The sequence below is a fragment of the Pinus tabuliformis genome, chromosome 9 (genome assembly GCF_031772625.1).
Source record: "Pinus tabuliformis cultivar Carrire ecotype Pingquan chromosome 9, CPIR1, whole genome shotgun sequence".
Classification (NCBI taxonomy): Eukaryota; Viridiplantae; Streptophyta; class Pinopsida; order Pinales; family Pinaceae; genus Pinus; species Pinus tabuliformis.
Window position 1 is genome coordinate 1,525,708,477 of NC_142307.1, and position 21,997 is coordinate 1,525,730,473.

The 21,997-nt window shown below is 37.1% G+C and overlaps 1 protein-coding gene across 4 annotated transcripts in view; it reads left to right on the top strand.

Annotated features, from left to right (window-relative positions):
- Positions 1–21,997, top strand: part of LOC149154414 (uncharacterized) — a 361,061-nt gene that overhangs the window by 267,434 nt on the left and 71,630 nt on the right. The gene's annotated exons all lie outside the window — the stretch shown is intronic.

The window sequence follows — 21,997 nt, forward strand, 5'->3', positions numbered from 1 at the left end:
TTGGTTTGATCACAAAACATGTTTCAAAACGACGTGTCAAAACTGCTGCGTCTTTTGGTCGAGTTTCCAGTCAAAAAGGATGTCGAAATCATACCCAGCTCAAGTGTCAAAACTGCTGCGTCTTCTGGTCAAGTTTCCAGTCAAAAAGGATGTCGAAATCATACCCAGCTCAAGGGCCAAGTTGCTGCTCATTCTCTCGCCAAGTTTGACTGCTATACAAGGTCAAAATACCAAGGAAATAAGCTTGAATTTCTCTGTTGCATTTTTGTTGGAGTCTGGGCTAGTGTCTTTTGCTAGTGTGAGTTGGACACGGCCAAGATTTGTTGCTTGCTTGGCTGTACATGTTGCTTGAGGAAGTATCTCCTATGCAGAGGCTTTTTGCTACCCACAAAGGCCACGAACCTTGTCATTTCTGGGCTATTACATGAGGGTAAATGTTGCTGGTCCTGTATATTAGCTTTTAAACATTTCTAGGCAGCTTGACAGTGAAATGCACGTAATACATATCAACTAGAGACTTGCTGGATTGAATGTGTAGCCACACCTTGGAATTCTGGACTATTACTTAGATACCTGGGTAGCGTATTTATCAATCAAAGTGCAAAGGGAAACACTATCTACCTTCTGCGACATAATTTCCACGGATCCAAGGACACTCTTGAGCAAAAGTATGTTATCGTTTTGAGAGTTACAGTGTTGAGGACAACCTAAATTGCTCTTTAATTAACAGTGCTCTTTAATAAAAGGGCTCTTTTTTTCTCTCTTTTTAGAGATATACATTCTTGCACCTTGAATTTTAACACATGTAGAGAAGTTTTAACATATGTAGAGAAGTTTTATGCAATGAAGTTTTAACATAATTATCAAATCACTAAACTATAGAGTTAATTTTAAATTTTGAAATCGAAAATAAACGAAATTTTTTAAACTGATTTCGATTTCTTATAATGTTGTAGTTTTAATGATTTGTGCAATTTCTGAGCAAAAGATTTTTATATTATTTTCAACGGTGCCAAAATTTTTGGGTCTAAACTGTGGATGCAAATTAGAGTTTCATTTACTATGAATCCGGGTAAGTAAACTTCAAGGATCATTCAATATATATGGACTTAGAGACAAACTACACTAAGCTAGGTGAAGAAATGCCAAAGCTCCCTTACAAGAGGTCTTTCATTGGGATCTCCAACACCTATTTAGTCATTTAACAAAATGAAATCTAAAGACATTGTGACAAATGTAAGAAATATTAAAGGTCCCTTACAGGAGACTGTTCATTAATATTTCTGATCATCTTAATCAACAAACTATTTAAATTAATGAAATTAAAGCACTTAAACCTAATTTTGATTGATTGCGTGAAATATTAAAGCTCTCTTACAAGAGACTATTCATTTGTATTTCAAGCATATAAATCAGAAACATAAACTAATGAAATCAAGCATTAAATAACATATCAGATTCATTGAAAGAAACATTAATACTTTCTTACGAAATGTCATTCGTTAATATTTCAAATATATGAACCTAATGAAATTTACAAACAAACATAAAATGAAAGCTTACCAAAACAAAAATGTACTTGCTAGACAATGGGGGCCCTTCCAAGGATTCACAAGCACATCAAAAGAGAAGTCAAATGTAGAAGATCAAAGAAGATCCATTTTATTTATCTTCAATTGCAATTTGCAATTACAAGTTCTACATCCCAGGAGGTTTTAAAATCTCCATTACAATGATTCCAAATTATAACTTCTCATTACAAACTTATAAGATCCTAAGGTACTAATTTCTAACTTCTCAATTCTAAATTCTAAATTCGAAATTACAAATGAAGGAGATAACACTCCTATTTATACAAAAGTTATGATAACAAACTCATAAATGTGGATCCACTGTTCGCTCTTCAAATCCACATATCTCTCAACCAATGGTGACACATAACCCTATCCTCCATGATCTTCTCCATGAGGTCCATGATCTTATCATTGAGGTTCATGATCTTCTCAAATTCGAATTTGAACATAGAGTGCCACATAAGGGTGCCTTAGAAGCTTCCTTTGTACCTACACATGTCAACAAACTCATTCCAATTGTTAGGTATAAGTATAAGCATATTATTTTCTAGAGTTTAACCACAAATTCACTTAAAAATACTATGAATTAATAATGTTTTGGAAAACACAAAGGTAACCCATATAATGATGAAAGTGAAGCGGATGTGATGACATGGTGGTGGAATAGAGGTGAGAAAATGTGTGAATGGAGTGAAAGTGGATGTATTTTAAGGGTAATTCTTCGGCCCAATAGTACTGTTAGCGCTCAAGCTAGCAGGGCGTCTAAAAGGTACTCCTTCAGGGACAACTACTAGATCAAGGGCAACAATGGAGACTTAGCCCACTGCCACCTCAACTAAAACTCCCTGCGCTTTACAAACTTTCACCATTGGGAGGAGCCCCAGTATATGGCTAGTCACCTGTGAAGGATGAATTAGCAAAGGGATATGAAGTGACCTTAATGATCCTTTTCCTAGAAGGGGGTTAAGAATGCAGCTTGCTTGCTCTTCAAGCAAGGTACAAAGCTTTTTAGGAGGAGGTGAGTATTTAAGAGCTAGGTTTAAGGAATGTGTCATGCAAAGGAGTTTCCTAATCTCGAAAATCCTTATTAAACTGGGTTTCCTAGGTGGTTCTTAAAGAATTAAATTTTCGAAGGTATGGGACCACACAGGACCAAGTGGACCTAGCCTAGGTTAAGGAGAGGGAGTCTAGCAACCAATGATGATCTTAACCCAAACAAGGAAGGGGAAAGGATCAAACAAGAGTTTTCACCTAGAGGTGTCAAATTGATCCGATGAGGTACTAGCCTAGGGAACACCAGGGCAAAGTTTGATTTCAGAGCTAGGGCTTGGGATATCTCACAATCCCATCGTCGGAATTTCTTCAAATTTGGAGACATTGAGGACACACTAGCACAATAGAAGCTAGTATATCGAACTTTTTCTATGACTACTTTGTCGGGAAAGTGATGCCCTAGGTGATCCAAATTGGTTAGACCTAGGAAAGAGGGGAAAAAGGTAAAGAAAAGGTTTAAGGTGATCACCTTATGGTGGACCAGTGCCTAATTCCTTTTGGGGATATGGAGTTAGGAAGAATTATGAAGAAGGATCTTGTTTCTAGCTCAAGGAGGCTCTAAGGGCAACTTCGTCCAATGTTAAGGCAAAAAAAGAAAGTGACCTTAAAGCATTTATACTTCGCTTGTAGATAAAGATGGCTTATCAAGATAACTTTGATCTCTAGGACAATTTGTTCAACAAACATGGTCCACACATAGAGATATGCTATATAGAAACATAAGTCCACATTGAAGCAGTAAATGCATGCACCAATTAGCCCTAAAATAGTGAAAATCCCATGATCAATGTATGTGACAAGGTAAAATAAAATAGCATCAAAGTTGTACTTAGATGTAAGAGAATATATCTAGCCATCAATACATTTGCCAATAAAGAAGCTCCAAGATAAGAAAATCCAATCCAAACATTGAAATTCATCCATGCTCCAATTTGTCCTCCAAGAAAGAAATGCGAAATTCTCAAGGGAGAGAATGATCCAATCCAAGTGATGCTGCAAATGAATTCATGTCTCTCCTATTTATGCAGTCATTAGGAGTTCAAATTACCTAATTTGAGCCTACATTAGCCCATCAACTAAAATAATGTGCAAATAACTATCTATTGGTGACAAGTCCACCAAAGTAGCTCATAAATAAAATAATAAGCCTCCCAAGAGGTCGAATGATCAATAATGCATGTCGCTGGGCTCTCTAAGAGGCCTAATGAAGTTTATAAATGCCAAAATGATGAGTTGGACATCCAAAAGTAATGGACAAGGGGTTGGCCTCTTGTTCTCCACATAATAGACCTGTGGTGCTCCCAATGGCTGTGAGGGCACACAAGTGACCTCATGGGTCTCCAAGTAAGTCGAAAATGCCTGTAGACCATCTATAAGGGATCAGATGATGGTGTAATTGATGCCACATTAGCATACAAGTCTTGGGTCATTTGCCAAGTGCATGGTACAACTGTGGGGTGGCAATGTAGCCCTCTAGAGGGTTAGGACCCCATATAGGGAGACCAAACCCAAGATGTAGACCAGCTGCAATCCTACATAAGATCCAACGCACCCCCTAGCCTTTGGCAGGTGCTAATGCCTTCAAGTTCCGAATCGGGTTAATCAAGTATCCCATTTGTTAGTTTTTGTAGCATCAAATGTGTTTTAGCCACGAAATTTGGTGGGGAGGCTAGAATACATGTATTCTCCAAAACACAGAAATCGTTTATGGAAATTCCACCTAGAGATGACTTAATTAAAATAATTAATCTTTTTTTAATGGTGGCTAAGTCTAAACTTAGGAAGACTGATTAATTAAAGGGTATTAATTAAGTCATGGTGAAATCTTCTAGCAGAAAACATGGATTGAGTTCTAGTTAATCTTAGTGTGTAGGATTGATTATTTTTTATTATTGGCCATTGAAGCCTCAATGAGAGATTATAAGAAGAAATTCGATGGGGGTTGGAAAACACACTTGAGACACCTAGGAATTCGATTTTGCTGGGAAAGAAATCTCTAGAGTTGCAACATTTAATTGCCGGAGGTGATTTAGTAAGATCGAAGCAGTGATAGAAGGGCGGAGATAGTAAGGCCGGAAGGAAGCTTCTCCAGTCCAGTGAGTGCATAGCAGAGAGGCAGCGCAAAGTAGAGAGACAACGCAGAGCTTCAAAGGGAGATCTGTGTTTTGCTGAGGAGAAGTCGAAATTCAGTGCCAGAAGTCGGAGTGGGAGCCTAAAGGCCAGAAGGATGGATTTTCTAGATAGCAGCTAATTAGTTAGTGAGCTGGTTCATGTTATGGGACACAGATCTACGTAGGATGACGTAGAGGCAGCACCGAGGAAGCAAGGGGAGAAATGATGAATGGGGTTATAATGAATGGAAAGGGGGCAATATATATGGATGAGGGAGTGGGACCATGCAACCAAAATCAGGGTTTCCCATGAAATACCGTCCCTAAGGCAAATGGTCAATAAAAGAGATCCCACGGGACTAGAATCCAAGGTTAATATCCAAAAGGAGTCTAGGGGACAAGAGCACTGACCTAGCCCATTCTTTCCACCCAATCCCCCATTAATCCATTCCTAGAAGTGTCTGTGATAAACAAACTATAATACCCATTTACCAAATGACAAGGCATACCTTTAGGTTCGGGAGGCCCACCTTCAAACATACGATCATGATAGATGGGTGAGGGACCACATGGCTGGCTCAGGTGGCGGAAAAGTGGCACAATGAGCTAGTTGGTCGCTGCAAGGGACTGCCGACTGAGGACCATCTACTAGAAATTTTTTCTCCTAGTGATATCACCCACAAAATGGTGGGTAATAGGTACTATTATAAAGAAGAGAAATGATCAATATCAAATTATTACAATTACTAAAAAAATATAGAAGAACAAAATATATATATATATATATATATATATATATATAATTTAGGGGAAAAAATCAACCATGGGAAAGGTAAAAAGAGAATATATTCTTATATTCTCAAAGCTCATATAAGAGGAAAATGAAGCAGTTAAGATGAATTCCACATACAAGTGAACATTTTGGACTAAATGTCCATTTTGTCTAAACGAAATTGGATATATATATATTCAAAAAAATTGCAAATTAAGTTGTCTAGCATGTGGAAGATTATTTAGTACCCAAGAACATCTAGGTAATACATAGACACAAATTAAAAGATTACAGGATGAACTCACAGAACTTCAGCAAAAAATTGAAGCATCAGAAAAGAAATATAAAGAACTCAAAGATCGATCTTTTGAAGAATCAACAATAAGTAATGAAAAAATTTGCCGTCTAAGGGACCATAATAGAAAATTACCTGAGAAGGTCAAAAAGTCGAAAGATACCAGAAAGAAATTAAAAGAAAATGAATGTCTCGAGAAGAAATTCAACAATAATCTATCAGAAAAGGAAGAAGGAAAATTGCGTTTAAAAACCCTCAATCAAAGGTTATTAGAACAAATCAGGATACTAAGGACAAGGTCAACGATTTAGAAAATGATGAACTCTCACATCTAAGGAATTATAACCAAAACCTTCTTACGCAAACAAAGAAGCTTAAAAGTGACAAGAAGTCACTAATGACAAGTTAGAACAACTTACTCAAGAAGTATTGAAGCCTTCAGTAGTAACAGTCCAAGTCGAAGATAAAGGAACAAATACCGATCTAGTCAGTATCACAACTCAGGAAGAGGATAAATCAGTTGAACTGAAGATATACTCAGAATTTGTAGTCCACACAACAAAAATTTCAAGTGAAGATGTTGTAAATAATCAAGCAATTTATGAACTTGAAGGAAATTAGATACCCCTAATAAAACAAGAAATCACCACAAACAAATTAGGGCGAGATCAAACCGCAAGAACTCCTTATCGATATCTAAATCACAAGAGTAGATGACTAAGTCAGTCTACATGTTTGAGCCATTCAGAATGAAAGAAACAAATTTATATTCCAAGGAATATCAAAGTTTCCAGAATCCAATCCTATAATAATGATTCATTATAAATTTCCAATGATCAGAAGATTCCACTGAAGATTAATGTAGGATGGTCAGACCCATTCTTAGTCCGACAATTTTGTTTATCACTTAGAGGATCATATCGTCTTGTATCAACGAAGATAAAAGTTCTGAGACGAGAAGATATTGGATTCAGAAAAAGAGATCAATTCTTTCATCATTGAAAGCTTTGAGGACAAAGCTTTTTGAAGAGGAAGACAATGTTATGAATATAATTCATAGAAAATAATACAAATATCGTAAAATAATAATAATAATAAATAATGATTAATTAGCTAGTAACTAGTTAATGAAAAGGCATGTCTCTAAAGACATGGCCCATCATGAAAGGGTACTTGCCTAGGTATATATAAAGGACCCTTAGTTGTAATCTGTTGGACACCTAATCTTCTATGGGTTAGTGTGGAAGCAGAATAGACTAAGGAAGTCCGAGAGACCTTGGGATGTGGAACCCAACGGTCAAACCATGTACTATAAATGTATATGTTTTGTTAATAAAAAATGTACTCTCATGTTTTATCTTTCCTATTTGTCTTTGCCATGTGTGTGTTTAACATAATCATATCATCTCATCAATTCTTTTACAACATTCAATATACAATTACTATCCTACAATGGATGTCTTTGTCTTCGAAGTATTTTGAAGCTTACTCTGTTGCGTAAACGAACTTTGTTCATTACAAGGTAAGACATGGCTCACATTTCAAATGTTGCACACCTTTTGGATCCCCATGTTTACAACCGAATTGAAATTGTCAAATCTGAAGTTCAATATTATTCCTTTCTGTGATTTGTGATGATTTTCTCAGCTGATGCAATAGTTACAACAATACTAATTAATTTGAAGGGCACTTTATTATGAGATGCAAGAGCACATTAGTCAATTAGCCGAAAGAGATTGAACTGTCAACCGAATCTTGATTTGTGCACTATTCAACACATGGAAGAAGAATGCACCTTGCCCCCTTTGAGATGATACAAATTCTTCATAACCCTACCCAGACTCCTCCACGCTCTGCTCTGCTTTACTCTGTGGCACACAACATTTTCCACCACAGTAGCCTCACTTGCTTATGATATTGTTATTCAAATACTCTTGTCTTCACCATATTATTAGATTTGCTATTATTTTAGTAAACCAGATAGTATTGTAGTTGGTCATTCCAATTTGGAAAGAAATCAAATATTTCGAGGTATATCGAGCTTGGGTGGCGACGTTGGTGGGAAGTGTTAGCGCTTGAAATTTCACCTCAGGCTGAGAAAGGCAACATCAAACCACTTCGCCTCGTAGCTAGCCCTACGGGGCGGGAGAGGGCTCTCTCCGGTCTATCTCGGTAAAGATTTTCAATGGGTGAGATGACCAATAGGGTAACACTGGTTTTAGGCTAGTAAACTGGTCAAAAGGTTGATTTAGGGTTTTTAGGGTTTTTGGTGGCAAATTGAGGGGATGGCAATTTTGGGTGCGGGGATTGGACACAATTTCTGCAGGGAGTTCTTTGGGGCGAGGTAGGAGACAGTATTGATGCTTTTAATTGAGGTGGATGGTCCGGAATGACAGGTGAGGAGCTAAGGAGAGCAAACAATAACTTTGAATTCTCCTTAAACAGTAGAAAACATTGAAATTAAACAAACTTAAAAGCAGAGCATGGCAGGGATGAATTCTTACTTTAACACTTCATTTGTTTAATGTGTAGAAGTAAAAGAAAGGAAATGAGTCACATAACACACTTACAAGTACATTGAGAAACACACCATCAACACATGAGTCCACAAGAATCCCAAAAAGGACTGCAAAACCCTGGTCTTCCTTAGCCAAAAATTGCAGAGATACAGTGAATAATACAATGATAGCTTCTCCCTCAAGAATCCAACCACGAAAATGAGCAAGAAAGTACATAATATAGATGATCTAACCTCTTTCCCTACCTCCATGGGTCGAGCTCACTATCCTAGGAGCTGTTTCAACCACTTCTAAACTAAGCACTACAAACTAGGCAGTCAAAACAACTTGCCTCTATAAACTTGGAAACCAATTCATTCATTTAATATTTACCCTTTTCATGAATGAATCTTCTAGAAATGTTACATAAGAGTAAAAGTGTTTTAAAAGTACCATAATTACATCAAAGAGAATCATAATTCACCCCAAAAAGTCAAACTGAGTCAAATCTGCGTTTTCTGGGTTGTACAGTGCATTTTTGAAAAAACTGCCTGACGGGTCGCGCGCCTGTCCTGCTCCTAAATTCGACCAGTCTTCACTCAAATCGCTTGGATGTTCGCCCAATCTCTCTTGCAAGTGTCTTGGATGCACAATGAGAGTAAAAGGAGGGAGATTGGGTCTTTATAAGTTTCATTTGAATAAATTTCATGCTCAAACCCACTTTCTAATGTTTCTCTTTGACACTTTATAAAACTGACTTTTTGGTTTCCTTTATCCCGAAATTGACTCATTTAGTGCTTTTGCTTGATTCTTTTTGCAGGTAGATCATCTGAGGGATCTTGGCAAGGGGACCAGGGTTACATGTTGTCCACTGAAGTCTTTTGAAATTTCATCACTTTTTACAAAAATTTGAAAAATGACCTTGGCTTTAAAAACAGAGTTTTTAAATCCAAGGTAAAAATTAACTGTACAAGATAAAAAATTCGAATGAGCATCTTTACAACCATCCCTCTGGCTTGCTGAGCACTTATTTGACCTTCAAAAACATGACCTTGTAGACATTTTTGACCAAAACCCTAGACTTAGGAAATTGACCTCAAGACAAGACAAGACAAGCTTTGAAAGAGCTTAATGACTGAAATGACCTGATCCAGCAATGCCAAGAGGGGTAAAATATACCAGCTCCTCCATCAGGGTTATGGCATGCCTAATGGGATGCAAAAATTGACACTGATGAGACACCTACCTATGCAAATGCAAAGAGTTTTGATCGCTGATGGAGGGCTCAAGACCGACTCTAACAGGAAGTACAGAGAAGGCTGTTGTGCTGTTGAAAACCTTTTGCCAGACATAGTTGCTTCAGATTCAATTCAATTCATGGATATGAAGGTAGGAAGAGTGATAATGGTAGGACTAATTGTGTAATCTGATGGTTTAGAATGGATGTTAGATGTGAAAAGTAAATAAATAATGAAAGTGATTTTTCTCTGCGCTCACTTGTAAAAGAAATCCACCGCCTTAAACATGTAATACATGTATTCTATAAAGGAAATTTTCGGTCCGCTGTAAGTAAGCTATATATTGGGTTATTGCAACAAATGTTATGCTCTCATTATAAAGCACTGAAATAAATTTGATTTTTAAAGTTATAATTTGATATTTTAAAGTTATGAATAAGTGAAATTTTACACAATTAACCATTCAGGTAAAAGTCCTCTATGTTTACTTTATTTTAAAAGGGTTAATTCTTTTGTGCATATTTGTTGTGCCTTCAAATTGAGCAATTGGCAAAAACACCGGCAGAAAGCTTTTGTTTCTCTCGATTTTATCTTCTATGTAAGAGTCCAGCCAAAACCTCAACACAACTTAATCCAGTAGACTATCATCTCGAAAGATGGACCAGAATATTTTTTTTGGTTGATCCAGCTAAAATTTCAGAAAACTGGCTTCATGCGTTCCATCAACTAATCCAGGCTCAATAATAATTATAATAATAATGAATCGATTTATTTGATTTGTTATATTATAATTTTGTTTTTATTAATAAAATCACAAACATTTTTTCTTCACAAACAATAATAATATGCATATCACATTTAAAGAAATTTAAATAAAAATTTATTCATATTTAGAAAATTTTGTTAGTAAATATATAATAAAAAATAAAATATTTTTAAATATAAAAATGTGAAATGTATATATATATATATATATATATATATATATATATGACTATGGATCGTTCGGGGTCGGTTAATCATAGGAGTAAGGCTGCTCATCTTGTGACATATCGTAGGGAGAGTGGATTTGCTTTTGCTTCAGTAGTTGCGAGTGGGCGATAGGAAGAACGTTGTCAAAGGGAAGACCGATGACGAAAAAATCTTCCGACATTGGTTGAGCAATCTTATGATGAGATATAAATCTTGTAATCTTTAACCCGCCAATTTATTAACGCTTTAATAGTAATCCCTATCTCATGAACCATGTAACAACTAACTTTGAATCTTTAATCCACCATTGTAAATTTTAAGCACTACAAATTTAAAAAATATAAATAAACCAATTTTCCAATATAGGTAAACATCTAATATTATTTTATTAATAATTCAATATAAATAAAATATTTTGAAAAACATTCTAGTGCATTATAAAATTATATAAAAATTTGGCAATCTTATGATGAGATATAAATCTTGTAATGATAAGTAATTACTTATTTTTCATAAACATTCATGATAACACTTATTATATGGAAAAGAATATTTTAGTATCAAGGATAACATTTATTATTGAAGTTTTCTCACAATATTATTTAGGTTGAAATTGTGTTTCGGTTTTGGAGTAAGACCTAAAACTACTTATTGGCTAAGAACTCATTTATCTTGAATGTAAGGAAATAGGTTAATGACCCAAAATCCAAAAGCATTAGGAAAGAGTGAAAATCTAGCTCGTCACTAACCACCAAATTAATGTCTCATATTTTTATTTTGTTTTCTTCTCAAGGAAAAATACTTATATCTTCATAAGGGGAATATATATTTTTATTTTGTTTTCTTCTCAAGGAAAAATACTTATATCTTCATAAGGAGAATATATATTTTTATTTTGTTTTCTTCTCAAGGAAAAATACTTATATCTTCATAAGGGGAATATATACATTTAAGAAGATTACAAACTGAAGCGTTGTGAGGACTGTGTTGGAATTTCTTCAATTCATTGGGAATCCTGGAGCCCAAAAAATTCTCCATTGATCTTTACAACTTTTTTCTTTAACTACATTTCCTAACATCATGTGATCCAGGTGGATATTGGTGGCCACATGCCAAGTCCACCTGGACCCCCACCATTGTCTTTCTCAGCATTTTTAGTTTCCTTAATTGTAGCACAACTTACTATTTTTAGCAGTTTTTCGGGTCCTGAACTTCCGGAGCCGTTTTGAGGCCCTAAACGACGTTTTTTGGGGAATCCGGGGGTAACATGGGTCCATGGACCGATGTTGCCCGTTCCAACAATGATAGTGCTCGGATAGATCTTTCTAATGAGCTATTGTACGCGTCAAACGGAGATCATATGCCAAAGTTACGACCCCGGGAAGTTGATGTACCAATTTACCCCAAACGGGGCCCACAGTTTGGCGTTTCATCTCCTAGGGTTAGGTTTTGGAATGTTAAGGGTTTTTCCATTGTTTCTCAACAATAAATAGGCTTTCGAGCCTCATTGTAACACAGTTCAGAGGCATGTAGCCATCACATCTCTTCTCAGAGATAAGCTACCATCGCCCTAGCTGGTTTATTTCCATTTCTGGTTGTAAGCATATTTCAGTATTTTCCATTAATGAAATGAAGTATTATTTCCGCTGCATCTTTGTGTATATGGTTATCTCTGTAATTTGTTGCGTTCCTGTTTAAATCCGGATCATCATGTGTCTAGGAATTCAATCTGATAGACATATATAGAAAAGAAAAGGAGATCCTTCTTCCTACAACCGAGTGGGAGGGAAGTTACCATTGGTATTCCATGGCATTTAGCTCTTCCCCATTGTTGTATTTGTATATAGCACTAGTCAGAGCTGATTGTTGATCATTGGCAGACGGTCCCAATTGCCAGTCATTTCTGAAAGCTGATATAAAATCATTGCCATACTCGTTAGACTACTTCTGGGTTTTTATTTGTTTAGTTAAGGTAAATTTGAAATAAAGGTCAAGTTATAGGTGGTTGGTGGTTTATTGGATTGTGTGAATAATCAATGTCTTCAACCATGTAGAGGTTTCTTCACCATGTAAAATGTTACAATGGTTTGTTGCAATTGTCAATATAAATCGATGATATATACAAGAAGTTATAATACAGATTAGAATTTTGGCCACCAAGAGATGTAAACCCTATACTGTTGAGGGGGCAATGCAAAATACTAAAATAGTCTGTTGCTAGTGTCAGTGCAATTCAAAATATTTCTTTACAATTTCAAAGATGATGAAACATTGGAGATATTGAACATTATCAATTGCACTGCACTAGAGTTTCCCATCAAAGTTGCAGATTTTACACCAAAAGTTATGAATAATTGGGAGCTAATGTCTGGCTCATTTTCATCTAATACGTGATGATGTCTAAAACTTGTGAGGTGTTGATGCAAATTTAGATTTGGGAAGATAGCCATCATATTGTTCATGAATTAATATTATTTTATTTCAGTTATCTCATCTACTACTTGTATTTTTTCAAAATCTATCAAATATTTTCTATTAGAACTTGAAAGACCATCTTTGAAGATTAAGAGGCAATCTATGTTGGAAATGTTATAGAATCTGTCAATTTGGCATAATGTAAGTGATTTCTCTTTATCTTCTAGCTTTGAATGACATTTTGTTCACTATTTTTTTTTTATCTTTAATGAGTTTTTATATGGTATGATTCTTCTTGAATTTATGCCTTACGACGTTTCCTTTGCAACATTTGGTGCAATTGCTAGCTACTTCTAATGATATATATCTTCTTCTAACAATTTTAGTTTATCATTAAGCAATTACACTTTAGAAATTCAACCATAAAAACATAAGGACAATAGAGATCACAATGCACAAAGAGAACACAAGATTTACCCTGGGAAAACCCACTTGGGTGAAAACCCAACAACTTTTTCCTTAGAGAAATTCTTTAATTCAACAAGAGATACATCTAATGTTGCGAGTCAACTATGACATCAAACAGATCAAGCTATGGTCAAACCTAGTCAAGTAACCCTTAGTCAAGTAAAGTCAAACTTTTTCCTATTGGAGAAATGGGAGGTTTGCAAATTAAATAAAATTTCTCCTTTCTTGATAATTACTAGTGAATTTATTGGCATTATCATATTATGTTTTTTTTCTTTCATCAAGCAATTACCAAATGTAAAAACATGAAGATCACAAAAACACAGAAAACACAAGATATAGGCTCCAAGCCATGGCAAAACCCCTCCAAGGGGAAAACCCAGAAAATTATCTTCTTATAGAATCAGATCAAAGTGAGACATCCAAGACCTATGACCATAGAAAACTTCACCCTCTAGATGCCAAGTCAAACTCTCCTTTAGCACAACAAATCCATCATCAAGAGACCAACGACAAGAGATGTATCAAGGCAAAACTTCCACAAACTTTAAGCTCAGGAAGAAAACCCCTTCTCTCATACTTTGACCCTCCTCTTCATCCCTATTCTTTCTGCAATATTTTAGACCAAAATCTTCCAAACGTGTGTATCCAAATGAGCCCATCTTCACTCTATTTATACAGTGTAGAGGGGTGCGAATAGACATGTCCATTGGGGCAGAGCTGACTTGACAGGTAGGTTGACTTAGCACCTAGAAGGGTTTTTGTCCCAAAATTACATATTTAAAAAATTCCTTTTCCTTTTTCTTTACAATAGGTCCAAATAGGACTTTGACTCTTTGACTCAAAAACCTAGAAGGATGAAGAACATGCTTGTCTAGAATAATAATAATAATAATTATTTCTGACAATGTATCTCAGTCCATGGTTGATTGTGCCACAGAGATATCTTAAGAGATTCTTAGCAGCAATCCAATGTATGTGATGAGGCTCAACCATAAATTAACTCAATGTGTTTACAACAAAGCATATGTCCAGACAAGAGTTTTCCCCACAAGTTGTCGATACTTAGAAGGTTTTGCCAATTCAGGCCCAACATCACTTCCACATAGCTTCTTGAAGTTGAGTTCCATCAGAGAAGACACAGATTTGCAACCCACTATCCCACATCTCTCTAGCAACTTCACAATGTATTTTCCTTGAGAAAGGAAAATCTCACCTGGCTTTTGCCAGACCTCCAAGCCTAGGAAGTAGTGCATCAATCCTAGGTCCTTCACCTTGAACTCGGAGGTCAACTCCCTCTTGCATTAATAAATGTAAGGGTTTGCACTAGTCCTTTTTAACCTTGAAGTATAGGTTTGGATCAACATAGCTCCTTGTAAATCCCAACTTCATAAGATAATTGTTAATCCTCTCATACCAAGCCGTAGGGGCTTGCTTCAACCCATAGAGGGCTTTCTTCAACCTGCATACATGTGTCCTTCAATCTTGTACTTTAAACCCCTAAAGTTGTTCCAATTAGACTTCCTCCTTAAGTGAGCCATGCAAGAAAGAAATTTTAACGTCCATTTGATGTAGGCTCCATCCTTGAGTGGCAACGAGAGCAATAATAGATCAGAGAGTGGTATATCGGGCAACCAGTGAAAATATTTCGTCAAAGTCCACCCCTTCTTTTTGAGAGAAGCCTCGAGCAATGAACCTGACCTTATATTTTTCAACACTCCCATTAGCTCAATGTTTGATTTTGTAAAGCCATTTTGAGGTGACTACGAACTTGTCAATGGGTCTAGGCATCACGTCCTAGACTTCATTCCTCATGATCGCTTCATATTCCACATTCGTCGCATCCTTCCATACTTGGTGTTTTACAGCTTCTTCGAATGTGCATGCTTCATCTTGAACGATAATACTCATATCAACCAAATATCCTTGGTACTTGTTTGGGATCTTACTTGCATGAAATGTCCCTCTTGGAGCAGTATGTTTTCAACATCTTCGAGAGTATCTTTGAGCCATAGAGGTCCTTTCCTTGAGGTAGAGGGATCACCAAGAAGTGGATCAATAAGATCCATCAGACCTTCAACATCGGGCATAGGCTCATCTGTCGGAGGTTCATCCTGTTTTTCAACAGCATCATCATCATCCTTCCTTGGAGTAGGGAGATCTATGGCTTTCCCATGGACAGTATCTTCATCAAAGGTGACATCACAACTTACTTCCATATCTCTTTGACTAGGCACATAGATTCTATATGCCTTTGCATTTTCGCTGAAGCCAACAAATATACCTCTTTTCCTAGAGCTTCCAACCTATTCCTCCTTTCTTCAGGCACGTGAAAATAACAAAATATTCTAAAATGAGAAACATCAAGTTTCTTACCAATGAAGACTTCCTCGGGTGACTTGAAATCTAAGGCTTGATGCGGGCTCCTATTTTGAACATATACGGTAATGTTGGCAGTTTCTCCCCATAAAAACTTCAATAGGCCTTGATAATGGAGCATGGCATGGGTGGCTTCCATGATTGTTTGATTCTTCCTTTCAGCAACGCCATTTTGCTTAGGAGTGTATGGAACAGTTGTTTCATGCCAACCTCTCCGCAAAATTCATTGAATTCATTTGATTCATATTTGGTTCCATTGTCGGTCCTCAATATTTTAATCTTCTTCCTTGTTTGATTTTGCACCAATTCTTTGAAAGAATGGAACCATTTGAACATTTCATCCTTCCTCTTCAAGAAATAGATCCATGTTTTACGATAATAGTCATCCATAAAGATTGCATAATATAAGTATCATCCCAAAGATGTTATGGGCAACATACCAGACAGGTCAGAATGGTCCAATTGAAGAATATCAATTGTTTGGCTACACGACCTTGACAGACTCCATGATTCATGTTGAACTTGGGCATACCTGTGACCATCTTCCTTACCCCATGTAAGGCTTTGTAATGTAAGAGGGCGAACCTCGGGTACCATAGCTCAAATTAAAGAAAAGTATCGCTTGCCAAAGCTCCCAAAGGACTTCCTCAACTTGATAGAGACCATCAACCCTAAATCCAAGAGTAAGTGCATCTTTAGGGTTTCTTTGCCTAATACATACCTTTCCATCAACGAATGTTACCTTGAAGCCTTTATATTCCATCGTAGAAATAGACACCAGGTTCTACTTTGTTGATTTTTGTAGCATCGGATGTGCTCTAGCCTTGAAACTTTGTAGAGAGGCTAGGACACATGCATTCCACAATACCCAGAAATCATTTTGGAAAATTCCACCCAGAGGAGATTTAATTAAAATTATTAATTTTTTTTAATGGATGCCTAAGTCTAAACTTAGGAAATTAAAATAATTAAAGTGTATTAATTAAATTGGGTGTGAATCTTCTAGAGAAAGATGAGGATCAAGTGAAGCTGATTTGAGCCATTGATTAGAATCTAATTCGGGCCGTTGATTGATCAACGAGAAGATTATAAGAAGAGGCTTGATGAGCATTTGGAAGACACATTGGGGAGAGATCAAGAGATCAAATTTCTCAGAGAGGGCAGTGCAACAGTTTCTAGAGAATCGATCAAGGTGTTTTCTTGCAATGAGGGGTAAGGATAGTAGACAGAAGAAGTTTTCTAGATCTGGGGAGTGCAAGGCAGAGAAGGCAGAGAGCAGTTTTGTGAGGCAGCGCAGTGCCACGCAGAGGTAGCGCAAAGCTTCATAGGGAGTTCAAATTCAAGCTAGGAGAGACGAGATTCAGTGTAGGAAGCCAGGGTGTGAGACTGGAAGGCCTGAAGATCGAATTTCCAGTTAGCAGGAGGTGAGCAGAGGAATTGACGTAGAGCCTAGCCAGAGTGATGTAGTTCTGCGTAGGGTTGATGTAGAAGTTGCGCAAAGGCAGCGTGGGGGCCTGTCAACAAGCCCTAGATCAGAATCAAATCTCCAAGAATAGTGTGAAATTTCTCTCACCAACACTTTTGCCAATTTCTCTCTGTATCGGATAGCTAGTTGGGCATCCACTGAATTGTACTTAGATTTACTATTGCTTAATAATACAAACCCTAAGCTGCGGCACCAATTTTCCTACAGTGGGTTTTTACGGGGACATTTGTCCAAAAATAATTGTGTAGATGTGTGTGATGATTATTTATCTCCTTTGCTGTATTTAGTTTCCACAATTTTTATTTGTGTAGGTTGCAGTGGATTTAATTCGATATTTGTTGTAGCACACAACAAGTAAATTGTTTAGTCAAATTAACAATTAGAAGAATTAACATCAGTTGTTGCAGTAGGAATCGGGTAACCGATTTTTCACATGGTATTAGAGCATAGATCGTGAGCAAAAGAGCTCAGAAGCAGAAAGAAAGAGGAGTTCGAAATTACTTACAGAGGCAATAATTTGAAACTCTTGAGGCAATGCAGTTCGTGGGCCAAGGAGGTCGAAGTTTTGAGGAGAATTCGATTTCTCTGAGTGAGTCGACAGAGAAATTTGATCTCCAGATCGAAGCTTTCCCGAGGCAGAAGTGGGCAACGTATTTTTCCTTACAGAGAAGATCTTTAGCTGGGCGCAAATATTTCGCAGCAGTTGCTGGCAAAATAATGTCAGTGGGGGAGATGAAGACATACTAGAGGGAATTTCTTCCTTAGAGAATTCCTAGTCAGGGAATTCAATTTCTCTATTGTTGAGCAGTAGCAGAGAGGAGCAGATCTACTAACTCCCACAGGGAGTGCGTAGGCTAGCCTAGTGTTGTGCAGAGGAGAGAGGAGGCAGTGCGACATTTCACTGGCACATACAATACTTCTTGAAGATGAATTGTTTGGCCTTGATTCAAGTGAAGAGTGACAACACCTATCCCTTTCACGGGTTAGGTGGCATTATCTCCAAGTATGATCTTCAAATTAGTCTTCTTTTCAACCAAATTAGAGAGGGCCTCCTTGTACCCAGTGAAGTGCCTTGAGGCTCCACTATCAATCAACCAATGATCCAACGTATTCAGAGGGGAGGTAGTAGATAGAGAATAAATAAGATAAAGTTCATCTTGTTTTTGTACAACATTACTTTCATCATGCCTGGCATTTTTTGTCCTTTTAGGAGGTCGACCATTTCCATTTCGAGCAACGGGAGCATTCCTCTTTCCTTTGTTGTTGAACATGTTGTTCCTTTGGTTGCCATTGCTTTTGAAATTGTTGTTGTTGTTGTTTTCATCATCCCTTGGAGAATTCTTCTTGTGAGAACACTCTCTGGCATAATGGCTAAACTTGTTGCAATTGTAGCACCTTCCTTTTCTTCCATCTTTGAATCCTTGACCTTGTCTTCTTGGGCCAACATTATTCTTCGTCCTTGCATGAGCGGAGAAGGCAGTACGTCCATTTCCATTAGAGGGCTTATCTCTTTCTATCATTCTTGTCTCCTCTTGAGTGCATCTAGTCAATAACTCATCAAAAATAGGTATCATGTCATTGTTGAGAATACTAGTGACAAATACATCCCAAGGTCTAGAAAGACCTCCAAGTACAATGAGAGTGAGCTCCCTGTTAGCAATAATTTCTCCAATAGATAGTAAGTTATTCTTGATTTGAGTTATTCTCATGAAGTAGGATTGGATAGACTCCCCTTAATCCATCTTGATGTCCTTCAACTTTTTTTTGAGAAAGAGGATTTGATTTGCATTGTTCACTTTGAACATCCCAACTAGCTTATCATACATCTCCTTATATGTTCCTAAATTAGAAATATAGGAAACAAAATGCTTTTGAATGGAGTCAATGGTAATTTTCTTAGCTTTGATCTCACCTTTCTTATACTTCATCTTAGCAGCAGTTGGTTCATTTGTAGGAGGCTCCACCACTTTTCCTTGCACATAGTCTAATACTTCATGCTCCTCCAAAGTCAGGTCCAAAGTCATCTTCCATGCATGATAGTCTGATTTATCATTGAGCTTGTCCTCAGTCTTGAAAGAAGATGAAGAAGTCATTGAAACTTGTCCAATATCTTTCTCTTGGTGATTTCTTTTCTCTCTCTTACTTGGGCTTTGTCTTCACCTGGGCTATGATTCCATGTTAATTTTAGTTAATGATGGTATGTTTTGTGCTTAGCACAATTACTTCAATGTCCCCTTAGCAGCCCAATGACAATTTCCAATTTAGTTTTCCAATAGCAATCACATTAACCGTAAATCACATTGATAGTAACTGTAGATAGAACATGAATAACAAAATGCAGAAGACAAGCCAAGACAAGAGAACACTAGATTTTGACAGTAATTGTAGATAGAAAATGAATAACAAAATGTAGAAGACAAGCTTCTTACTAGGAAGAAATTTTTTCAAGATGTCAGCTACGTGTTCATCAGTGGAGATATATGGTAGCTGCAACACACCATCCTGCACCAAATTTCAAATGTAGTGATACTTGTTTATATGCCTTGTCTTTCCATGAAAAACTGGGTGTCTAGACAACCTTATACAACTAGTGTTGTCACAATGTATTACTGTAGGGTCCATTGGTCCTTCAAACAAGTCGAACAATAACTTCCTCAACCAGATAGCGGCTGCAATATATTCAGCCTCAGCGGTACTCAAAGCAATCGATTCTTGCTTTCTGCTCATCAATGAGACCATGGAGGATCCCAAACTAAAACATCATCCTGTAGTGCTTCTTCCATCCTGCTCACTGCTTCCCAGTCAGAATCTGTATATCCAATCAAGTGGACATCATTCCTCCTATCATACTTTAGGCATTGTACCTTGTAGATATCTCCGTATGTGCTTGGCTGCTATCCAATGATCATGCTTTGGCTCAACTTGGAACTGATTGAGAATATTCACTGCAAAACATATGTTTGGTCGAGTATTCACCAAGTACATCAGTGAGCCAATCAATTGTCTATACCTGGTAGGATCCATTGGGCTTGATTCAGAACTCCTTAGCCTTTTCAAGTTTTTGATCATGGGGGTTGTCATAGGTTTGCAATCCATCATGTCAAACTTCTTCAACATCCCGACCACATACTTTCCTTGACATAGATAAATCTCATCAGGTCCCTGCCAAACTTCCATTCCCAGATAGTAGTGCATCAGCCCTAGATCCTTCATGTTGAATTCTGTTGCTAGTTGCTTCATGAATTCTTAGATTTGACCTTTGACACCTGTCAAGAGAAGATCATCCACATATAGAAGAATGATTACAGGTTCATTATTTGCAACCTTGATATTGAGATTTAGATTAACCAAATGCTTTGTGAAGCCCAATCCTTGTAGGTATGCATCCATCCTTGCATACCATGCTCTTGGTGTTTGCTTAAGGCCATATAATGCCTTCTTCAACCTGCAAAGATAAGTCTCTCTATTCTTGACTTTAAATCCCAAGGGTTGCCCTATATAGACTTCTTCATCAACCATGCCATTCAGGAATACAGTCTTGACATCAATTTGATGAATGCTCCATCCCATCGATGCTGCTAAAGAGACCAGTGAACGTATAGTTGCATACCTTGTTGTAGGAGAAAATGTCTGTTCATAATCGATGCCTTCTTGTTGAGAGAAGACCTTGGCCACAAATCTGGCCTTATACTTATCAAAACTTCCATATGTTGCATGTTTAATCTTGAAGAGCCATTTGGAAGCTACCACAGATTTGTCTTCAGGCCTAGGTACGATTTCCCAAACTCCATTTTGCATTATCGATTGATACTCTTCATTCATGGCATCCTTCCATTCTTAATGTTTGACAACCTCTTCAAAGGTCGATGGCTTTGCTTCTATCAGCTTTGTCATGTATGCAGCATATCCAGAGAATATTTTGGGCTTCTTACTTTCCCTGAATGTGCCTCGGGTTGCTCCATGTTCTTCTACATCTAGTAGAGTAGACTTCAACCAGTTTGGTCTTTTTCTAGTTTCAGGAATGACCACCGGTTGTATTGGTTCACTAGGACCTTCATCTTCATGATTTGGTTCTTATTCCTCCCTTGTGCCTTCCTCCTCAAATAAAGGAAGTTCTTCATCATCAGAGTCCATTGAGAGATATTTTGATCTCTTTAATGCAATACTTTCATCAAATATCATATCTTGACTAACTTCTATTCGGTGTCCTTCCTTTATGTAGATCCCATATGCCTTTGAAGTATTTACTGTAGCCAACAAATGTTCCTTTCATGCCTGAGGGATTCAATTTCTTTCTGTTGTCTTTCAGTTTATGAATATAAATAGGGATAGCCAAAAATTCGGAGATGGTCCATACTAGGTTTCTTCCCAATGAATGCTTCTTTGGGAGTCATGTTATCTAGTGACCTGTGGGGACTTCAGTTTTGAATGTATACATCAGTTTTAGTTGCTTCACCCCACAGAAATTTCGGCAAATCTTGATCATGTAGCATGGATTTTACGGTGGCAGTGGCAGAGCCATGGGTAGCAATATATAAGAGTTATTAACATCCAATAATGTATAATATATCTTCTCTTTTACGAAAACATTTTTTCCCCCAGGAAAACCTTGTAGAGAATATCATCCCTTGTATACAGTGGGTGTAGACTAGTGTGCTTAACCCAGGGGAATTTTAACCAAGCACCTACTAGTACAGAACTAGTGAAATGTACAACAGCATTGACCACAACTAGTT